This window comes from Struthio camelus, chromosome 9 (assembly GCF_040807025.1).
Source record: "Struthio camelus isolate bStrCam1 chromosome 9, bStrCam1.hap1, whole genome shotgun sequence".
NCBI lineage: Eukaryota > Metazoa > Chordata > Aves > Struthioniformes > Struthionidae > Struthio > Struthio camelus.
In genome coordinates this window covers 16,125,523-16,147,641 of record NC_090950.1, presented here as the reverse complement: position 1 = coordinate 16,147,641, position 22,119 = coordinate 16,125,523, and the positions used below count along the sequence as shown (strand labels likewise).

The window sequence follows — 22,119 nt, the reverse complement described above, 5'->3', positions numbered from 1 at the left end:
CAAAATAAAACAGTAAGTATCAGTCTAGGCAAGAGCGCCGAAGTCTGATCCTACAGTGACATTCTAGAGATTATTCTAATGATTTACCAGCTCCAGCATCTTTAATTGAATGACCAAGCAATTACTTGTAGCTTGTGGACAGTTCACCAGATTCAGGAGGCCTGAATTCAATTCCCTAACACATGCTGATCTGGTGAGTCCTTTTCCCAGGCCAAGAAAGAGGCACTGTTTCTCTAGCAGGCTACTCTTCTGCATTTTCCAGTCTTACCTCCAGGATCCTGATTCTTTTTGCTAGGAGGTATGCGGGTGCCATATATCTGAGAATTTCTCTCCAGGAACAGCAGCAGGTCAGCACCACACAAAGAAGAGCTCAAGAAGCTGCTGTTTCCTGCTCCTCAGAGAAGGCTTCATAGGTTCACAGGACAGCAAAGAAAGATGATCACTAGAGGGGAAAGGAGGAAAGAGATCCTTGATTTATTAAAGCAGGTGGAAAAAGGCAATCTTTAACATATATTAACAAAACTTTACATAAGACACAAGCAAGCAAATACTTAGATCAAATTAGCTCAGATATACTGGCTGTTGCCAACATTTTTTGTTTAACTCCTATTTTTCTACCTCTCCCACTAGCCCTTCATGTTTCAAATTATCAAGAGCTCTTTTTGTTCACATATACAAAATACCCTGAGAAAGCTGGAAAGAAAATTCTGCAGTACACCCCTCTCCTATAAACCATTGCTATCCCAAAGCTATTGCTAGTAAGCTTCTCTTAACTAAGAGAATCACATCTAGGATCCTGCCTCCTGGAGTGACAAATACATAGTGCTTCAACAGAAAACAATCTCACCTTGAGCTAGGAATTGTGGAGCAGAGGAGGACAAGTGGTGTATTTATTTAACCTTTAAATAAGATTAAAAGCTTATTCCAATATGAATGAATACTATTGAAAGTTTACGCAAGAACGCATAATGATAAGTCCTCTGAGCAGAAGTCAGAGATACACCTTCATTTTATGGGAAAAAGAGTGAGGAGCGGATGAAGACAGAAAAACAATCATTGAAGAAAGGGATCTCAGGCAGCTGCCAACCTGTGCATAAGAAGAGAAGACTTAGATTTCCAGATAGTTCCCTCCTCTTCTTCCAAACTGACCTTAACATTAGTTTCTCCAAAGTGTACTGAAGTAACAAAGTACTCCTTAGCTGCCTCACCCTCCACAGCTGAGACACCTGAAATAAGAGAGAGATTTTGTGTCATGTGCTCAGAACCTGTGTTTTAATTTCCTCTATTATAACTGTTTTCACTTTCATAAGCAAAAGTTTAGACTTCTGTTTTACTGCAAAAAACTTGCATACTATTTTTCATCCTTCTGTTTGTCTAATATCAAAGGCAAATCTGAAGAAAGAAGACAAACCCAGGACTGCATTTGTTTGTCTAACAGCAAGTAGGCCAGACACAGCTGGTGCACAGGCAATCCCTTAAGGTGTGCAACCTACCACGGAAATTCAGGCTTTGGGGAGCGTTTCCTGCCAAGTTTCCATGGTCATTTTGAAAGATGATCTTGCCAGCTACTGAGTGCCAGAAAGGAGCTCCCTGGCAATGAACGTCTGGAAAGGGGGAAGTGACAGAAAGACAGGTCACAACTTTAACAAGCCCTCAACCCCCAGCTCTAGACCAACTCATCAGGAGTGTGAATTTGGGTGGAGCAGGCAACTGCCTTCTCCAAGGTAAGCAGCGCTCTAGGAGTTCACAGTTTTGCCACAGCTGTTATATTGATGTGGGAGGCAAATTGTAACCTGCCCAAGCTGGCTTTATTGCATCTCACTGGCAAGTCTTTGGAGAAATGAGAGTAATCCTAAAAGAATTAGAAACAAGCTGCCACGTGTAATAGTAATATATTACTAAAGAGTAAAGGGAATGAATGACTTCATTTTGCTACCTTGAGAGTTACTGAAACTAGTTCTTAAGATCAAGTCCTGCATTTTTTACTCTGACCAAACTAATGACACAATTAACTTATGGCTCATCATATGTACAGACTAATTGATATTCCCCTAATATGATATTCCCCTAATAGATATTCCCCTAATATGATATTAGGGGAAATCTTTGTCCAAATGCTGAACTGCATTTCTATCTATCGATGTTTTCCTTTTGTGTTCCTCTTCTCACTACTTCCTCCACCAGTCATATTTACACTATCGGAAAAAATGGGCTAAATTTTTCCTGTTGTGCTGTAGATCCATTAAGCATATAATCAAGGAAAATACAGAAAAACAGACTAAAAGAATTCACACAGCAGCAAGTTGTTTTGTTAGTGAATTTCTACAGACTGTTCAGTGCAGCCAATGAAACAGTAACGACTATGATTGCCATTATAACATGCCCCCGCTCACTGGTAATCTGTATGAAACCTGCACTCAGCATATAACTCCTATTTTTGTAGGAGTTAATTTCAGCCACTGCTGAATTCAGTGGAGGTGCACAACTGTAACCGAAGATTATGTCTGGCCCAACATGGGTACGACACAGAGATTGCTGTTCACCCTTAAATGAACCAAAGCAGGTGGCCTGTTCAGCTGTTTCTAAAAGAGGGAAAATTAATTATTCAGACTTTAATCTCCTTTTATAGTCAATGAGGAAAAATGACCAAAAAAAGGATACAAATAATGTTCAAAGGTAGGCTTGCACGGGAAGAACAGAGAACACCAGTCATGCAATCAATAGCAGAAAATATTCTGATATAACGTAGGATATTCTATCTAAATAACTGTTTGATGGCTGCCAAGAAGCCTGTGTGGAATGGCCACACGATGTCAAACCGCTTGCTGGAAAAGAAGTGTCTATGTGAAATTAAAAATCCCAGTCCCTTCTCACTGTCTCTCTTGAGTTTCATCATTCCCGCAACTATAATTAACCCAGTAAACTGATTAGAACATTGTTATTCCCTGCTACACAGTTGACTGTTGTAGTACAGATGGGATCCTATTATTTCCCTTGTACACTAAAATGTTTAAGCATACTGTAAATAGCTCAGGTGACATCTGTATTTAACTAGGTTAAAATTACAATGTCAACTTAAATAATAGCACATTAATGAAGACAAGGCTAAATTAAGGCCTCTCATTTAGAGAAGGTCTACAAAGTCAAGGTCAATATGCAAGGGCATGAAGAAGTGGCACACACACAGATAGATGTGTTTATTCTGTGCCATATCAGAGACTGTTAGTGTAATCTCTACCCACGCCCAATGGCACCTACAATTTTTATGGAGAAAAAGGCAGGGTAACTTTTCATAGTAATATGACAGTTGAAATGATTTCAGTTAATTCCTGTTATCTTAAGGCTTGTGCATTACAAAGTAGCTGTATAACATTAAGTTCTAATAAACACATTGGTTTGGTTTAAATTTTCTGTTGCCTCTATACCTATTCTAATGACCCTTGCAGGGGTCCTGCAAAGAGCAGTGGATTCAGTGGTGCTCTGTGCCAGGTAGTAGCTCTGTGAGATAGGTTAATCTTAATTAGGACATATGAGGAATTTTGACTTGTGAAACAAATGAAAGAATAATTATTAAGTTCTGGGTACTTAGGAATTACTCAAAAATAAAGCATGTCTGTTAAACGCCAAGACAGCATTTCCAGCCACCAGAGAGGAAGAAAGTATACTAAAAAAAAGACACACAAAAAACCTGTTCACTTTTCCTGCACAAAAGATATCAGATCCTGACAACCAGCTTCAGATACTTCTAAAGCTGTCCAAAGAGGTCAGTGGCCCAGTATATTTTGCCTATCTCTAAGCTTTTGCATGATCTCATATCACAGCACAGAGCGCTACTTCTGTTTTCCAAAATGGAAGTAGCAGCATGGCAATATTTAGAGAGTCTTTCTTTGACCCAGGGAGGTTAACATCCGCAGGTTTTCTGTACATTCAATGAACAGAGGCAGACTCCTCCTGAGAGCAGACAAGAGTAGGATCCAGATTGTGCATTTCTGAAGGAGCTTGTCTGCCATCATCATCAATAGAATAACACGGGGAAATTAGCCTCCCCGAGGTAAAATAAGCTTATGCAAAATCCTTCCTTTCCCTCACAGCACCCACCCTCGCCTTCAAATTTACCTTATATCTCTGTTTGTTTCCAGACCACAAGGAAAAAAAAAAAGTTTATTAGTTTTTTTCAATAACACTTATCTTGTGGGTGCGTGGTATTTTGTGATTGTTCACATTAGCTTTTAGAAAACATTATTTCAGGAAAGAGTAAATACAGCGTCATTATTCAGGTTAGTTGGCTGCAGGGAGACAGTGGCATATAACGTGGGGGGTTTGAAAAGACTTGCCCCAGCAGCAAGCTCTTCTACATTAGAGTGAAGAACCAGCATCATAACAACATGAAAGAATCCTCTTTTTGGCCAAGCTTACGCCTCTCTTTTTGCAACCTTGGAGAAAACAGTTAAGTATTTTCCAAAACAAGTTAGATTTTTCTAGGTCAGAAAAGACGACAAGCAAGACCCAGAAGGAACTGAAGTTCTGAAAGCTAAAGCAGCTTCTCTCTTTAAACCTCTTAGAGAAAATTGTACAAAATTACTTCTATTAATTCAGGGAGCAGCAAATATACAGCTCTTGCTGACCTTAAATACAAGTAGGTATTTATTTACACTTGAGAACTTCTATACTCTTTCTAAATAAAAGCATTTCTGTACCAGTTCAATCTGACATGTTAATTTTCCCTCAAATTATCTTGTACATTTAAATGAATGGATAAATACATTGCACTGTAAGCTAATAGCCATGTTAGACTTCTCCAGAAGAAGCAGGTTATTTACAGCTGTTACCAAGCATTATTACATGTCACATGTAGTGGTGTTTGGTATCAAGATATTCCTTTACAGGTTCTAGAATTCTCTCTCTAGAGGAAAAGCTTCATATAACCCAGTCACAAACCAAGAGATTCATAGATGAACAACTACTTATAAAAATTACACAACTTACTATACTGCTTATTCCTATTTTTCCCACTAGGATCACTTACTTGAGTGGCAGTACTGTTGCTCACTCGTATGGTTAAGGGAATCACAGTCTGCCCTTAGCAGGCAGACCTTCTATTTCCTCTTTGATTTGATATTTTACAGATTACAAACACTTTTCTGCTTTTCTCCCCTATCATGCTATTTATCAGACTATGTAAACTACAAACACAATAGGTTTTTTGCACAGAACCTACCCTGGGCTGCTTTATTCTAATATAAATTTGTTTCTACAGACAAATGTTTGTACACAAACTATTAGAGCAATCTGTTTGTATGCTTGTAGAAACAAATTTATATCCTTTATATCCTCATAGCTTCCATTGACAATAGTAGAGGTATTTCCTAGAGAAATAAGAAAAAAAATATGAGGCCCAGTGGATTTCTCAGATAGTTTATTTGTGCCACTTCACTGCTATCCTATTTAATTTTAAATTAGTATTAGAGACTTCATATTTCAAGTCTACCTCAGCTGTAGTTGTTACAATATGTAATTTGAGGAACTTACCAAAACTAGGGCACCATTTAAATAAGTTTGTCCTGCAGGTACACATCTTCCACGGCAAAACATTTCACCTTTTTGTGTGTGCAAAGGCATTTACTGCCATGTAGAATAAATGATTAGACAGAATAAATCAACAATGCTTAAATAAAAGAACATTGCACAGAGAGGGGTATTTTTCGTACATAGCTTCAAAATTTCCCAGTTTCTTCAAGTGTTGGCTCCTCTGTCAGTTGTTTTTTTTTAATTGTATGAATGAAACTATTACACATCTAATAAAAAATAGGGTTTGTATGATATTTTCTTGACTCCAAGAAGCAAAATAATTCCAAAAGTTAAAAAAGTTTTCTAAATGGCTACAGACATCATCGAACTTTGGGTAACAACAAAGAATAAACTGCCATGCCCTGATTCAATCGTTAGTAATCGACATGCGTTCTTTTTGAAATCAAGCTACTATGTTTTAGGGGATCCTTATTTTTCACCCATGTCCCTTCTGCTCCTCAAAAGTTTTCATAAAACACTTGGTCAAAATCACCCCCAGCTTACCTAGTTCTTCTCAAGAAATGAGTATGTCTCCTATGGGACTCCAGCCCGAGTTATTGCCGTAGGTCTCTTTAAATGTTTGGGGCTGCTGGTTGTCAGAGCCCTCGGGTGGTTTCATTAGTGACCTAGACAATGAAAGTTACAGAAAGTTGTGTTGGACCACAGACGCAAGTGAAGCAAGATTTCTGAGGAGAAATAGCATCTTTTAGTAGGCCCAACTGATACAACAGAGGAAAAACAAGCAACCATTGGAGCACACTTTTTCAGAGCTAAAAAAGTATATGCTTTTGTTAATAACATTTGGGGGCCTAAAGAAGGGCTTAAGTGTCAGAAGAACTTCTTTCCTGGTTATACCAGTTGGTTTAAGAGAAAATGTTATGTCTCCTGAAAAATCTTGCCTCATTGGATGATGAAATACTTACCACATGTAGTAAATTAAATGTAATTGACACCAGTTGCCCTCAAAACTATTTGGAGAGCAGTAGAATTTAGCTTTAAAAAACAAAACACCTAAGGATGACACAAAGGTTTCAGCACGGGTGACAGGTACTATTAAGTAATAGAACACATTAAACTGAGTAAGTTGCCTACTGGGATAAGCCAGGCTGGCACACTACCTCAGTTAGTGGAGCTAAACCAAGTTTGTGTTTGTAATCCAATCTGAGTGAACACCAATAAACAGAATTCTTAAGCATTGTTCTAGCTCTACAGAGTTCCACAAAATAAATTACCTATACCACATCTCTTTGTCTAACTTAAAGCATTTAAAGTGCAGAAAACCAATTAAAAGTGTAAAAAAGGAAATCTTCAAGTACAGAAGTATAAAAGGTCAAAGTGCTATAAAAACAAATAGGTAGAAATAACCTGAAATCTAAAGCAGATAATTTAAGTTAAGGTCTCTGTTTTGCTGAGAAAGCCAATTTTTAATGGACTTCTCTAACATAGTTTCTTTTCATTTAAATTCTGTAATGCATCTTTTCAAAAACCATTTCTCCTACTGCCGCTGTTAAAGCGTCCTCTCCCCTCAAGGAATTTCTGAAAGTAGTTTCAAGAGGAAACTGAATGATTGGAGACTGACTGATTGGTCTCAAGAGCATGAAAGGGGTTGTGTCAATCTTTGCTAGAACAGAGGGGGGGGGAAAGAAAAGAAAGGTCTTCTTTAAGTAACTGTAAAACTTACTGAGTAGGATGACCTTCCTTTTACACTGCATAATGTTCTGGCCATGGACAGGCTTTTCCAAACAGAGATAGCTATTCATCTGCTTAGCCTCAAGAATGTATTAAAATTCCCCCACATCTCCCCATCATCAGTTTCCTTGCTCTTGCAGCTACAGTCTGGCCAGTGAGCATCACAAAATCCAGATAAAACAAGCAATTGCTCCAAGCACTTCACAGTGGTTTGAATGAGACCCATACTTTTTCCAAATTGCTGTAAATCAGCTAGGGCATATTATAGGACTGGCTAAAAAGCAGACCAAAAAAAAACCCGTGGATTTAAAAATGTTTGGGTGCATTTCAATGCATTCTTTGAACAGAACAGAAAATGCCTGCTTTTGCAGCCCTGTGTCAGGGAAGCATTATGCGCCATGCTCCTCCTTTCCGGGTCCCAGAGAAAGAAAGTAACGCAGAGACTCTAACAGCCTCATAGAAGTGCTTTGTGCTCCACAGAATTAGGAAGTAACAACAGGAGCACAGAGCTGCTTTCCTGCCTGAAAACTCCCATAAAGTAAGTCTAAATTTGGGGTGTCTTTCACCTCTTTTCTCCCAGTCTTTCTAGTACAGCTACACTTACGTAGGAAAGTACAGATTGACACAGCCAAGCCATCTTTGATCTGAATCAGTTCTCCAGAGCAGTGAAGACATAGCTGTGGCACGGGCTTCAGCACAGACTCGTTACGCGAACAGTCAGTCAGCTTTTATTGATTGCCATGCATGCTGCTGCTCAGCTGCTTTAGATGGGCCGATGTGGACTGCAGGCGTGGGTTCTGCTGCACTGTAGTTCTGCTCGGATGTTACTAGATCTCTTTCCCATGCTTGAACTAACCTGCCTGAAGTCTTTGAGACTGGTGAACGGGCAACAGAAAAGGAAGCAGTACAGAGGTTACCTCTTTCTGTCTTCCCCCATTCATCCCTCTTTCTTGGCTTTCTTTTCCTCATTAGAAACAAGTCACTGCTCTAAAGTTGACAGCTCTTGCACAGTGCTAGAGTCACTGGCCAGGGGATCCTGACCTTTTCTACGTATCCTCTAAGGTGAAAGTCATAAATAACACCTAATTGAAATTTACTGTTATTGCAGCTGTCTCAGCTCTGAGGAATCAGGAAAGATGCTGAACTCAGTTTTCAGCTTCAGCTTCTAAATGAAATTCAACCAAAGAAAGTGATTTGTTTCAGCTGCCAGGTTTTCCAGTCTTCAGTCCTACATAAACAGATTCTAACAGTATAATTTCAGAGGAGATGAAGATGACTTACATACACTCTTTTCTTTTCTTTTTCTGAGATCTTTCCATAGATTTTGTACTGTCCTTAGTAATGATGAATTGGACACGTTGGACAAAGGTTGCAAGCTAGAATATTTCAGGTGCAGGACACTGTTGCATAGCAACACTCAAATGATTCCTAATCACCTTTGGAAAAAGCAGACCTCTCCATTTCTGCGAAGCATTCACCAAGTAGGATCAGCACAGGTGCTTCCAATTAGTAATTCTATGAATCAAAATAGACCACTTAAGTCCAGTATTCCAGGCGAAAAAAAAACTCAATTAAGACATTGGTGATGAGCAGGGGCAGAATAAAAAGGCTTTCTTCTTCGAGCAGCCCATCAAACTTTTGGTACAAATTGTATGGTTTTTTGATAGAAAAGAAAATACATTTCATGATCTATGAATGCTATAAACTTCAGTTATCACTTCCACTAATAATACACTTTCTTTGCCGAAAAAAACCTCAATAAATGTTGTTCAAGTCAATCCTAGAATGTTACAGTTCACAAATTCCTCTGCCCTCAAGGAGTTCTCGCTGTACCTCTTCAAGGCAAAACCTTATCCAAATTATGTTTTTAGGGCATACATTTGTTCTATTCATTGGCTAAAAACCCACAGATGAACCCATAATAAATATTGAAGTTTTATTGCATAGATTTTTCTTGATCCTGGTACTTTTCTCAGCATACTCATATGTTTCTTTTCCTAATTAGAAGCACTTAGAGTACAAGGCCATGTACTCTTCTGCTACTCTGACACTTCTACATATATCAGAGCTCCTACCTGTAATGACCCATCGATGACGAGTACCCTCTGTAACTAGACTAGTTAAAATTCATGAAGCAGAAATCTTCCAGGGTAGCTGCAGGAGATGCTTGCAGAACAAAGTGTTCTTTATACATTTAAAACTGCTGTTCAGCCTGCTTATTCATTTTAATCCACTAAAAGTATCTTAGCCAGTACCGACTTAAGAACAATCTTATCAGCTTAACTGTCCAGTAAGGAGTACAACCTAGGTCATGACTCAACCACAGAGACTTATAAAATCCTCAGGTATATGTTTATCCATCTGTACATGTGCCGATACACAGAGAATGATAACTTAGCATTGCCCCCACCCCAAATAAACCTTTTTTCTTTTCAGAAGGATGCATCTTCATAAAAATGCAGCACATCAGTTAATGGATCTTACGTATCTTTGGTAAGAATATAAAAAACATAATGATACCTCATAGACTTAACTATGATGCAAATCACAATTCATATTACCAGCCTGTGATTTCCAAGGATTTATTTGTGGCTGTTTCCTAAAGAACAAGAGATTTGCTCTCATGAAAGCCTCTTCCTAGGGTGCCATGTGAAATAAGTTGTCTGCCACTGAAATACCCCTTGAAGTCTACAATTCTAAGCTATCACAAACTGAAATAGAAGGTTGCTTTACTTTAATTCCTTATATTCAGCTGTCTTGCCACTTGTTTAATGCAGAGATGTATTAGGAAGATTAGGTAAATAGTTTCAATTTGCTATGTGTCAATCACTATTACAGAAAGTAATATGCGTTATTTGTGACCATAAATAGAAAATAGCACACGTTAATTACAAAACTAAGTATCACAATGACTACAAATCTGCTTTAACTATCTATATTTCTCATTATTTCACAATGGCTTTAACGACCTTTACACTCATCTCACTAAACCACAAAAACCTGATTAGGGGCACTAAGTGAATGGCATAACAGTATCTGGGAGCTGGCTGTATTCATTTCTCTTGGTGACTATCAAATGTTATCTACTGATAATGTCTTCCTCATCTCTCTTCTTCAGAATACCAGCTTCCCATACATGGGAAATATTCCATTGTTTTGATCTGAAATATAAATGAACTGGATCTTCACTGATGTAATTCTCTATGGTCTAACGAATTTGATGATTCTTTGCTGATTTCCCTTCCTTGAGAATTTGTGCTTATAAATGATGCAATGTGGATTCCACTGATGGATACTTATTTGGATTTAATTCTTGGATCTACTTACATAACATGATATATTTGCCTTAGGATTATTTTTTACATATTTTTTCAAGGTTTTAAATATACAGTTTTGAACTGAACTTTTCCACAGCAATATAATCACCATACCTTTTCTCAACAGTTCCACCCTTTAAAAAGGAAATCCTGAGTTACTGGGCTAAGCAGTTCAACTCCAAGAGGCACAAAGACCTAAAAGTTAAATATTTGACAAGAAAAACTAACCTTCACGGCCGTATAACTTTTAATGAAAACAATCATTCAATCAAAATTTCTTTGCACAAATGCAGAGGAAACAGATGGAACGAGCGCAAAACAGGTGCACCTACAGCTGCAAGTTCTTGCACAGCTGAGAGATGTGATGCTATATTGCATCAGTATTTGGAAAGGTATTCAAAGAATTTAGATCATATCAGCATAAAAACTGGCAAATACTCATTCCCTGTTCATTTATTTTTCACATGCATTCAATAAAAAGTTGCAGAAAACCAGATTCTTATTTCTGTATCACAATACATTGGGGCAAGACCCCAGGGTAAGGGTAGGAAATATGCCTTAACAGTGAAAAGTTATCATACATAGCTATACAAAACATAGTTGTGGAAGTAACTCAGAATCGTTGCAAAAGCACATAGACATCTCAGAAAAAACTGTTTGCCCTTCCATATCCTCTATCTACATTTCTTTTAGAGAGAACAGTAGTATACTGAAATAGAATAGTTTTGTGCATTTTATTAAAAAGAAAATTTCCAGCTGTCCCAATGCATCTCCACACATGGAAACCCAATTAAAATCATCTGGCTTCATTTTCCTCCTATTGACATAAGTTTTAAGCACATGATTATTCATTCTAATTTAAGAATCGTTATTCTTAAATAAGAATCATTATTAATTTCTAATTTAAGTCATGGTGATAAAAATCCCATAAGACCTGACTCTGTTAATGCTGTAAGCCAAACTCTTACCTGCAATATACAACTAGTCCCATTACTTGCATTTAAGCATTTGAAAAATTCCATGATCACGGAGTTCAGGGCCTGACTCTTCTGAATTACTGTAATCCCATTGATTTCATTATATTTTTTTTCTGAACTACAATTGTATAAACATCCAGAAATTGGAGATTTACTATACAAACCAATCAGAGAATTAATAGTTTAACTAGTTAGTGCTTGCATAAATAATTATGCAATGCCTTGTATCAAGAGATTTGATTTTGATTTTTTTCAAATTACCCATTGTTCTTACATCTCCTTTGTCCTGAAATATAAAAACTCTGTGCATTTTAACGAAATAGGCTTTATAAAGCCAGGAAACAGTTTAGGATAGGTACTTATCCCTTAATCTTTCTCGTTAGTTCATTCTTCAGTACGGTTCTAATATTGTTAAATGAAATTACAAGAACGGACATTACCAAACTGAAAGAAAAAATAACATGAAAATAAATAATTTGTTATAATATCCACAGTCTTTCATCTGTACCATAGTTTTGGAACTGAAAACTTTTCCTCTGATGTTTTCCTTAAGTTTCTTTTTACCAAGAAATTCACTGAACATTATAAGACTTTTTTTAAGGGAATGAAGAAAAGATCGCTATCAGCGTGAAACTACTGGATATCCAGATGACACTTAGAGCAGATAGGCTTGTTATGGGACTGTAATTGTTTATTTGAGAAGCTGGCCAAGGATGAACACCCAAGGAGACGTCCAGACACATTGACTGCAATGACAATGATTGTACCGAGAGGCATAACTTTGTGAAAGTAAATGATTACTAACAAAATGTATGTAAGGCCTTCACAGAGGTTGAGTAGTTAGCTAACATTGTTAAAGCTATCTTTTCATGATATCATCTTCCTCTCATCTCTCAACACAGAAACATTTTCATGTTATAACTACTTTCAAAGCATTGCAATCAGAACAATTTCCCTCAGGGTGAAGTAAGTTTTACGACATTTAACTGTGACATAGAGTTATATTAATATATTATATTATAATATAACATATTGCTTTCTGTATTTCCCCCAAGGACTAACTGGTCGGTATTGAAAGCATCAAATTCAGGTAAGGACAGTGGTAAGAGAAATGACAAACTAGTGTTAGCCCTGCTAGGGAGACATCTCTTTGCACTATTTGCAGTAGTGGCTAATACTTTTCTCAGTTCACAGATATATACTTAATTTCAATCAAAGCCCTGAAGAGCTAATAATTCTTTCATTTATTACTTTATTTACAAACTTAGGGAATTCCAACCTATTGCTTAGAATCGCTTTTGCTTAGAATTTTCCTCTGCAGAAGCCAGGGTCCATACAAGATTTCCAGTTGTCAACATAATCTTGTTCCAGTGATCTTTTCAAAAAATTTTCCTCTTACAGATGTAAGACGTAAGGTTTATAACATGCCATGCTCTTGATCACCCCCTAAAATCTTTCTAAAAATGAAATTCAGCATTTGCTGCTCTCCATTTTTCTTTTGAATAGTAGCCATTTCTTTCTACTCCCTATAAAAAAGAAATAAAATCTCTATATGTAAATTCCCAAGGTTGGGGGGTCAAGGCCTGGACCTCTCCAGACACTGTGAGGCAGCTGGCATAGAGCTATTCCTTTTTTCGTCCTTTGGAAGTCTAGTTGGTTTAGTCTCATGTCCATGATCTTGATTACTGCAAGCAAACTGACATTATCTTGCAGAGAAACTAGGTAAAGCTAGTAAACAGACTGTATTTGTGTCAAAAAATATACATGATATGTTACACTATACTACTTTATGCTGACAAAGTTTGCAAAATTCTTCTGAGATCTTTGCCAGTCAAGAGAACAGGAGGAGAGAAGGGGTAATCGAACCATTAGCCATATGAATTTTAAACAAACATATTTCAGGTTCGTTGTTTAGACTTTACAGAATGAGCCATGGAGCAGGCCTTCCTTGGTAAGACAGTGGATACAGTTTGGCATGCTACGTACTCGGAGCAAAAGCTAAGAGGTCCTCACCGTACAAGCAGAGAAGACAGCCAGAAGAGGTGTTACCTTGAATTGCCAAGGCTTATGCACGTTTGTTTTAATCACAGAGATGATTTCTGGCCATCTCTTTCAACAGGCCTGAAGCCGCAGGAGGATGCTACTTCCTCATCGTCTTTGTAGCTGACAGCTGCTTCCTCAGGGTAATAGTCACGCTTCCTCTTCACCCCCCCCAGCAGGGTCAAGGAAAGCTCCAAACCTGCTCTGTGGCTGGGGAGCCAGCAAAATGCAGAGAAACGGAGTAAGTGAGAGGTGACAGGAAGAGGGAGGGATGAGGGAAAAAGCAGAACATAGAAGAGGTAGGAAATAACAGGAAAAGAGAAGTGAAAGTTTAAAACAAGCAAGCACTACACATGCTGGGCTACAAGGCAGCTGAGAGCCCATGCATAGCAAAGACAGGAGAAAAAAACAAATGATTTTTCTGGAGCCTATGATTTACGTTTTAGAATACTTAAGGTTGACAATAACTTTGTGTTTTCAGCACTGTAGAAACCCACAGGAGGCATTTCTTTCTTGCACAAGTTTTGCTGGACTTGGAAGGGATACAGATTTTTCTTAATTAGAGACCATTGAAATATCATGGAGAAGTATTTAAATTTTTACATCATATTTTCACTACAGACTCCAGAACATTTAAAAACGTTTATAATTTTAACTGACTATTGCAGTGCTTGTCAAAATTTCTGCTCAAAAAAATCCACTGTGGAACCAGTGTGCATTAAGCAAACAAAAGATCAACAACAAAAAAAAGTCACGAAATACATTTAGCAATTTATCCTTTCTGAGTAATTAAAGTACAAGTACCTGCATGCTTTGGTATCTTTCTAATTAAATTTCCTAAAATACCTTTCCTACTGTTGTAATTTGGATGTTCCATAGAACAGTTAAAAGTTGCTGCAATTGTTCCAGTTATTGTGCTGTTGAACAACTGGTATGACAGATAGGTCATGGAAAGCAGCCTGTTTACATTGCATGGTGCAGCATTAATGAGTTTAGTTAGTCATAAGGGATATGGCAAATAGCTTTTATGATTCTCTAGCTTGGAAAAATTACACTAGTTTATGATTCTCCAAACACATGTTGCAATAAGCAGTGCATTCTTGAAGTTAATAAGTGGAAGCTTTATCTGTGGTCCCTCTAACTACCAGTAAATTACTTTTTTAAAAAAAAAAAAACTTTTACATAGGATCAATTGCTATAGCTCATTTCTGCACAGGGAAGTACTTATGCTACACTAGGATGAAGCTTAATAATGGAGTTTGCTGCATTTATTTGCATTACCTTACCATCTGCGGCTGCATGTATAATGTGGATATACTCACACACAAGCATGCTTGGGAAAAGCCCAGCTTTGAAAGTTTGTTTACATTTTTAAGTATTTAAGATGGGCATGTTAGAACTTACCGCTTTTTCTCATTGCACTGCCATCCATCACACATTCTTCACATCGATTAAAACTGGGTTGCTTCAGCCCCGCCTACCCAAAACATCATTGCCTGCAGTAGCTATATACCCCTCAGGCAGGCCTTTGCATCCCTTAATTCGTTGCAGACTTTTAAAGCACAAGCACTGTGGCACAGGGACTCATTTACCACATGGTTTTCTCTGGCCTGGCTGAGGCTTTTTGACACCGTAGCAATATTTAACCACACGCTACATCAATCAGCAGTGCAGCCATCTTGACCTGGGACTCCAAGTCTGCAATTACTTTGCTTCCAAATGGAGAAATTTCACATCTTCAATTCATTCCTCTGTTTCCTTAATCATGAACAGAATTAACAGCACATTCCGTTTGCTCTCTCTCTTTTTTCCCTTGCTCAGTCCCCCACAGAATACTAGAAATTAAAATCTAGAATTTCACTGACTTACTACATTCTTCATTCTTTTATTTATTTTGTCAGACTTATTGCATCTATACAACAATTCCCCTAGCAGATTAAGAACCCTCAGAGGCTATTGCTCAAACTAAGCAGTAGCTCTTATTGTAAGCTTCTTACTCTCAGGGTTTCCATCTTCTACTCTATCCGCATGATTAGACAATAAGTATATTATATCTTTCAGTACATCTGTCACTTCAGGTCCCATCACTTTCAGCCTGTTTCTGACACTGCCCACTGCACCAAGACTTGGTATCTGTCCTTCACCTCTACAATGCATTTACTTTGATTTGCAAGTGTTCTAAAAAACTGCCATATTCAGTGATGCCCGTGCTATTTTACATGCAGCTTGTAAACACAACGACAGTTTCTGCTGCTTTCCACCATCTTTCAGTATAAAAAGTCTATAATGAGCAATCTCATTACTGAAATTACAAGTGACATTACGTGGATCTATCTGGCCAAGCACAATATGCTACTTTAAGAAAAAATTGCATCAATCTTATTCCGAAGTATAATGTGACCATTATTTTTCAGGTACAGTGCTACCATGGAAAATAGAAATGACCTCACCCAAAAACATTCAGTTTTCCAAAAAATGCTAAACTAATGGAACACTATTGCAAATTCTAATGAAAGAAGCGGGTTCACTGCCTTGGAAAATAAGGAAAATAAAGTACTGTATATGTGATGCATTTCTATTTTTCCCTTATGGCTAGAACCTGAGCAGCTGGATCAGAAGGTTAAACAAGTAATACTCTAAAGAGGCATACCTAGGGAACATTTTATTATAAAATGCAGCAGTAGGCTAGGAAGAATATTTGTTTTTTTACTTGGAACACCAGTAAAAAAAATACCAGTTGTCTGAAAACAGAAAAGATTTATTTCCCATTGTTAGACATTAATTGTGGGTATTTTATATTGTTGATGTTCCTTACTATAAGTAAAAGAACTTCAGGCAGTAGGATAGGCCAGAACCCTAAAACTTGCAGCACCTTCAAAAATAACCTTCTTTTGGCCAAACTGTACGAAGTTCAGGTCCAGCCTTGCTGAGCGTGGAGTGCTTCTTTGGACCTGGTTCTCAAGACTAAGATGCCAATAAATAAATGAAAGATATGAAGTGGACCAAAAAGATGTTTCTAACAGCAATAAAGCCCAAACAAGCAGCCTTCAGCTACTACCCAGCATTCCTCTGGCTCTGAGAATTGCTATCTGTGATGAAGTACAGCCAAAAACTGGCTACACTTTTGATCAAAGGGGGAACAGAACAGGCAGGAGAAAACATGGACATTAACTCTTGGGTTTGATTTACTTACAGAGTAATATTTATCCAACAGTAAGTATTTAACTGAAACAAACAGACACCACCTAAAATGGGAACAGCAAACTCTGTTATTAACAGTCATCCCAGTGTAGCATAAGTATTTCCCTGTGCAGAAATGAGCTACAGCAATTGATCCTACCTAAAACTCATTAGAGTTCTAGTTTCTGAAAAACATATGGGTATGATTAAAATATGAATCTTTTCATTCAAATAAGACCTTAGATAAGGAAGGTGAGCAGGAGGGGACGTAGCCACTGTGGTTTTGCTCTGAGGGTATTAGGCCCGAAGCAGTGGAATCCCCGTTCATGAGCAGACTCCTACTCGTTAGTAGAAAAAAAAGACAAAACACTTGAACGATGAAAATTCACCTCTTGTCAACTCTACAAGAACTAAAAGATCTGAGAAAACAATAATCTCATTAGAAAAGACAAGAATATGAGCCTTAAGCAGCTGTTATATATATATATAAGAAAACAGTAACTTTTCAGACTTCCCTGAAACAATAGACAAAAGCAAAACAAATGGACGAATAGTAGCGAAACAAATATTAAAAGTAACCTCATGCAGGTCAACCGTAGCTAGTTAAACAACAAAATTATTCAGTGTTTTGCATATCATTCTCCTGAGTCCTACATTTCTTTCTGTGTCAGATAAGATAACTCTGTTATCAAGAAACATTCTTTGTTTCCGTTCAAACCTTTAATTATGTAAACCAAAGGTATGAACTGGTTTTGCCCTTCCAACTCCTGCTGCTCTCTGCTTTTCTAGACATAGGGTACAAACCATTTCTTGACCTTATACTTATAAACAAAACTTTGCTATTTTTGTTTACTTCTGTTAGTGTCACATAACAAAAAAACTGCTTCATTCCACATACAAGCAGCTGGATCTTTTACTGGCCTCCAGATGCCCAGTCTTTCCTCATTGACATTGCTGCATGAGTAAAAGCAATACAGCTGGATTTACCAGAAGCCACCACGAGTTTGCATTGTAGAAGAGTAAGGAAGCAGAAATGAGATGATTTCTATATCAGGTGTTGTAAAACTATGTCTTACTTTCAAATCAATGGCAGTTATTGCAGTGGATTTAAATGGAAGCAGGATTAAATCCACTAACTTGCTAAAACTCATACACTAAAATACACTAAAAATACACTGAAAAATCTAACTACACTAAAAGTCATTCTGAACAACCCTATGACATAATTAACCACGTTTTGGCTATAGAGCCAGATCTTCTATATTTTACAGTTTCACACACATCACGTTCAGAGCAAGTATATACATTCTAATACCATAGCTCACTGACAGCACATAAAAACATCAAGAGTCAAATTCAGGATTGATAACTGATGACACAGGTTTCCTCTCGGTTAAAGCAGCACTTCTCTGAGATATATCACATTTTAAAAGGCTGTAGAGGCAGGCCTCAGAAAGCAGAGAAGAAAACATGTCACTGAGGCCATAGGCTGCCTCTGTCTCTGCCATAGGCGAGACAGAGGGAAGTCACCATACGTTCATAGATAAAACACTACTATTTTTGTTTCTTTCTGTTTTTTGTTGTTGCTGTTGTTTTATGCATCTTCAAAAATTTTTTAAACATCACACAGCTTAGGTTGTACTGTTTCACAGTTTCAGATTTCTACGTTTCAGTAGGGTTAAATGTTTTAACTGAAAACTGAAATCACAATCTCATAACTGAACAAACTGGAATTTTGAGCCAAAAATCAGAACTAGCAAACTGAAAATCTCAAGATTTGGCAACACTCTACAGGAAACTACATAACACACAACAGCTGCTGGGAGCAACGCAGTCGCTTCCCGGTGGGAGCCAAACACAAGCCTATCTAGAGAACTGCTAAATTCACATATCGGTTTCATTTGCTGCAGGATTTGAGCTACCGAGAACCTAGGAGAAGGACGTCCAGCAAACCAAGGCAGAGCATTGTCGTATGATACGTAGGAGTGCTAACGTCCCATATTCTCTCTTAATATTACGTCTGTGGGAAGGTAGTCGTTCCAAGAAATTACAAACAGCTTTTGCAGACTACTAGGTGCCAGTGTCACTTTCCTCCAGTTACTCAGAGTACAGAGATCATATCTAATTTGAGTATATTTGACTCCAGCCTTTTTAAGATGAGAACACAGTCATTTGGCTTCTTGCAGTGGAAATACGCTGTAAGGCTAAGACCTATGTTAGGGATCATGTCATTTATGCAAAAGACAATACATATTCATTAGATATGTTAATCAGAAAATCAAATCAAATTAAGCCCAAAGCCTAAACTGTCCAGCTATCATGACCTACAGGCTTAAGTTGTGCAAACAGAACTGCTTGTTCATCACTGTGATTTTGGCTTGCTTCACAATTAACTCAAATCAACCACGTACACTTAATTTTTCGTGTGATTAGATGTCACCTTTATTAAAACCAAAAATATCTATTGTCAGGAAAGGCAGTCCTCCCTCTATGTATATTTTTCCAATTAACGATAGTACACTTTCTGCTTAGGTCTTCTTACAGCAGCCATAAGTTTCTCCATAGCACATGCTATGGCCTAATCTGTAGTCAGAGTTCTCCAACTCTCCACACAGCTCAACGTACTTGTTCCTTGAGCATGGTTTTCCTCATACCCACATCCACCCTTATGACTAAGAAGAAATGAAGAAAAACATTTCTGTATATTTTACTCCAGCAATTCGCATTCAAAGACTAGTCAAACATCTCCATATTTGCCAGTCTATTCTAGCAATTTCACATAGGTGGTCAAGAGCATCGGCTCTCATTTTAAACCTCTCATTAAAGGGAATGAGCCAGCAATGCAATGACTCCAATTATGTAATTTTTGAGTGATTTTGAGTAGTTTTGCTGCACCAAGAGCTCTCCTGATGTCCAGTCATCTGAATGTTGGCAGCCTGCCTAGAATAATCTTAGGCACCCAAGAATAAATGACAATTTTCATTCAACATGGTGTCAACCTTTTCTCATGTGGAAGTCTTTCACCGGATATGCCTATTCACCTACTGAATAAGAGAGTTTAATTATGATGGTTTTAATTAATTCTTCAACTTTGAATTTGTGAATTCTGTATCTCATTTCAGACCCTAACTTACACTCTGAAGGGCCCCTGGAAAAAAGGGACATAGAAAGAAAAGATAGCGTCACTTTCACTAGAAGCCACCATGACCTACACTTTATTTTCGTCGTGATTCCAGAAGTGAGAAACACTCATTTGTGTTTTAGCTGGATTGGCACATAATTAATTTTGATATCATAACTGAAACCTAAAGAACACAGATAGTCAAGATAGTTTTGATTTGCCTGAGGCCCTGGTTTCAGTAGTGATATAAGGATCTACAATGAAAAAATTTCTCATTTAGACATGGATTTGTTAGTCATCCCATAGACATTGATCCTATTATGAAACAATTTTTCACCATGCCATACATTTTGATAAGGAGCTTGTTTTAAGGTATCATATATTGATATCTCTGCAAGTATGGCAACTATGAATATACTCTCTTCATATGCACCTTAAATAAACATCCAGTCCTTGACCAATACTTACATTCTTTAGATTAATTTCCTTTTAAGGAAATTATGGTAGGAGGTTTAAGAGAGAATATTGTATATAGAAGTTTATAAATATGAGCCCAGTAAAAGTATGAGGCTGAAATTCTTCAGCTCTGAAACATTCTCCCCCAGGTTTAGTCCTGTAGTGCGTTCTTATAGCTCTATCTTAAACATTGTATGCATTTAAAGACTTGCAGTTGCCAGATCCTGGTCACTGATTCAATGTGGTCATAGGTCTCTTCAGCATGGATGTCATGTATAGTCACTGGAAAATTTTTAATCGAATAAGTATATGCTTATTCATTCACTAACTATGATAATTTAGGAACAATTTTGATAAAAATATTTATACTGTAGTTTTTGCACTTAACAAGTGCTTGTTAGCAACTTCTGACACATTCACAGTTACAGACAGATACTTTGAAATCTGTGAGGCAACTACCAAAAAACAGGAATTTGGAGAAAGTTAGCAACACCAACTAAATATAGAAATATTATCTCTCTTGCTTCCTGTTTCTCTGTTAGCCCAGAGGGAAGATCGAAAGAGAAAATAAGTTAAAGTCAGTATCCTCCCAATAGGCAGTGCACAATTGAAGTTGCCTGATTGAATAATTCCAGAGTAAGGAACTCAACAGGAAACTTGAGAAAATCGGGGCAGAATAATAGCGCAACCCAAATAACCCCTCCCCTCCCCCATTTTTCAGAATAAACAACTACCAACAGGAACTACCTGCAAGCCCTCCAGCAGTCTTCACTGTTCTGAATGCTTCACTTGATGATCTTGGCAAAACTTGTGGTAGGAGATGATCTGGGATGAACTCTTTCCTAATGTTAATTTATAGGAATAAGGAAGGGTATGGATATTGAATCTCTTGAGATTCAGAGTGCTTTATTTCAACACTACATTCAGCAGTTTGTATCAAAATCCCATGTCCCTCTTTCCATGGGACTGACTGGCTGTTAGATGAGAAATGAGGACAATCTATTTCAGAATCACAGAACAGTTGAGGTTGGAAGGGACCTTTAGAGATCATCTAGTTTAACCCCCCTGCTCAAGCAGGGTTGCCTAGAGCACGTTGCCCAGGACCCTATCCAGACAGCTTTTGAGCATCTCCAAGGATGGATACTCCACAACCTCTCTGGGCAACCTGTTCCAGTGCTCTGTCACCCTGACAGTAAAGAAGTTCCTCCTCATGTTCATATGGAACTGCCTGTGTTTCAGTTTGTGCCTGTTGCCTCTCGTCCTATCACTGGGCACCACTGACAAGAGTCTATCCATCCTCTGGATAATTCTCCCTTTCGCTATTTAAATGCATTGATAAGACCCCTCCCCCCCCACCCCAGAGTGGGCATGGGGGCTCTCTCCAGGCTGAACAGGCCTTTCAGCATATGAGAGATGCTCCAGTCCCTTCATCATATTAGTAGCCATTTGCTGGACTCTCTGCAGGAGATCCATGTCTCTCTTGCACTGGGGAGCCCAGAATTGGACACAGCACTCCAGGTGAGGCCTCCCCAGGGCTGAGTAGAGGGGCAGGATCACCTCCCTCGACCTGCTGGCAACACTCTGCCTAATGCAGCCCAGGATACCACTGGCCTTCTGGGCCACAAGGGCACGTTGCTGCCTCATGGTCAATTTGCTCTCCACCAGGACTCCCAGGTCCTTTTCTGCAGAGCTGCTTTCCAGCAGGAGCAAGATTCTGCACTCGCCTTTATTGAGCTCCATGAAATTCCTCTCCGCCCATCTCTCCAGCCTG

At 38.1% G+C, this 22,119-nt stretch overlaps 2 long non-coding RNA genes across 2 annotated transcripts in view; one reads left to right on the top strand and one right to left on the bottom strand.

The window, feature by feature from the left end:
* Positions 1 to 22,119, bottom strand: part of LOC138068154 (uncharacterized) — a 226,772-nt gene that overhangs the window by 125,289 nt on the left and 79,364 nt on the right. The window contains exons 5-7 of the long non-coding RNA XR_011142809.1: positions 6,073 to 6,194; positions 1,088 to 1,226; positions 269 to 442 (exon numbers count right to left, since the gene is read on the bottom strand). This is a non-coding gene — a long non-coding RNA (uncharacterized lncRNA). The remainder of the gene's footprint in view (positions 1 to 268; positions 443 to 1,087; positions 1,227 to 6,072; positions 6,195 to 22,119) is intronic.
* Positions 7,704 to 14,320, top strand: LOC138068155 (uncharacterized). The gene is made up of 4 exons (XR_011142810.1): positions 7,704 to 7,795; positions 9,694 to 9,750; positions 12,607 to 12,641; positions 13,671 to 14,320. It is a non-coding gene; the product is annotated as an uncharacterized lncRNA (long non-coding RNA).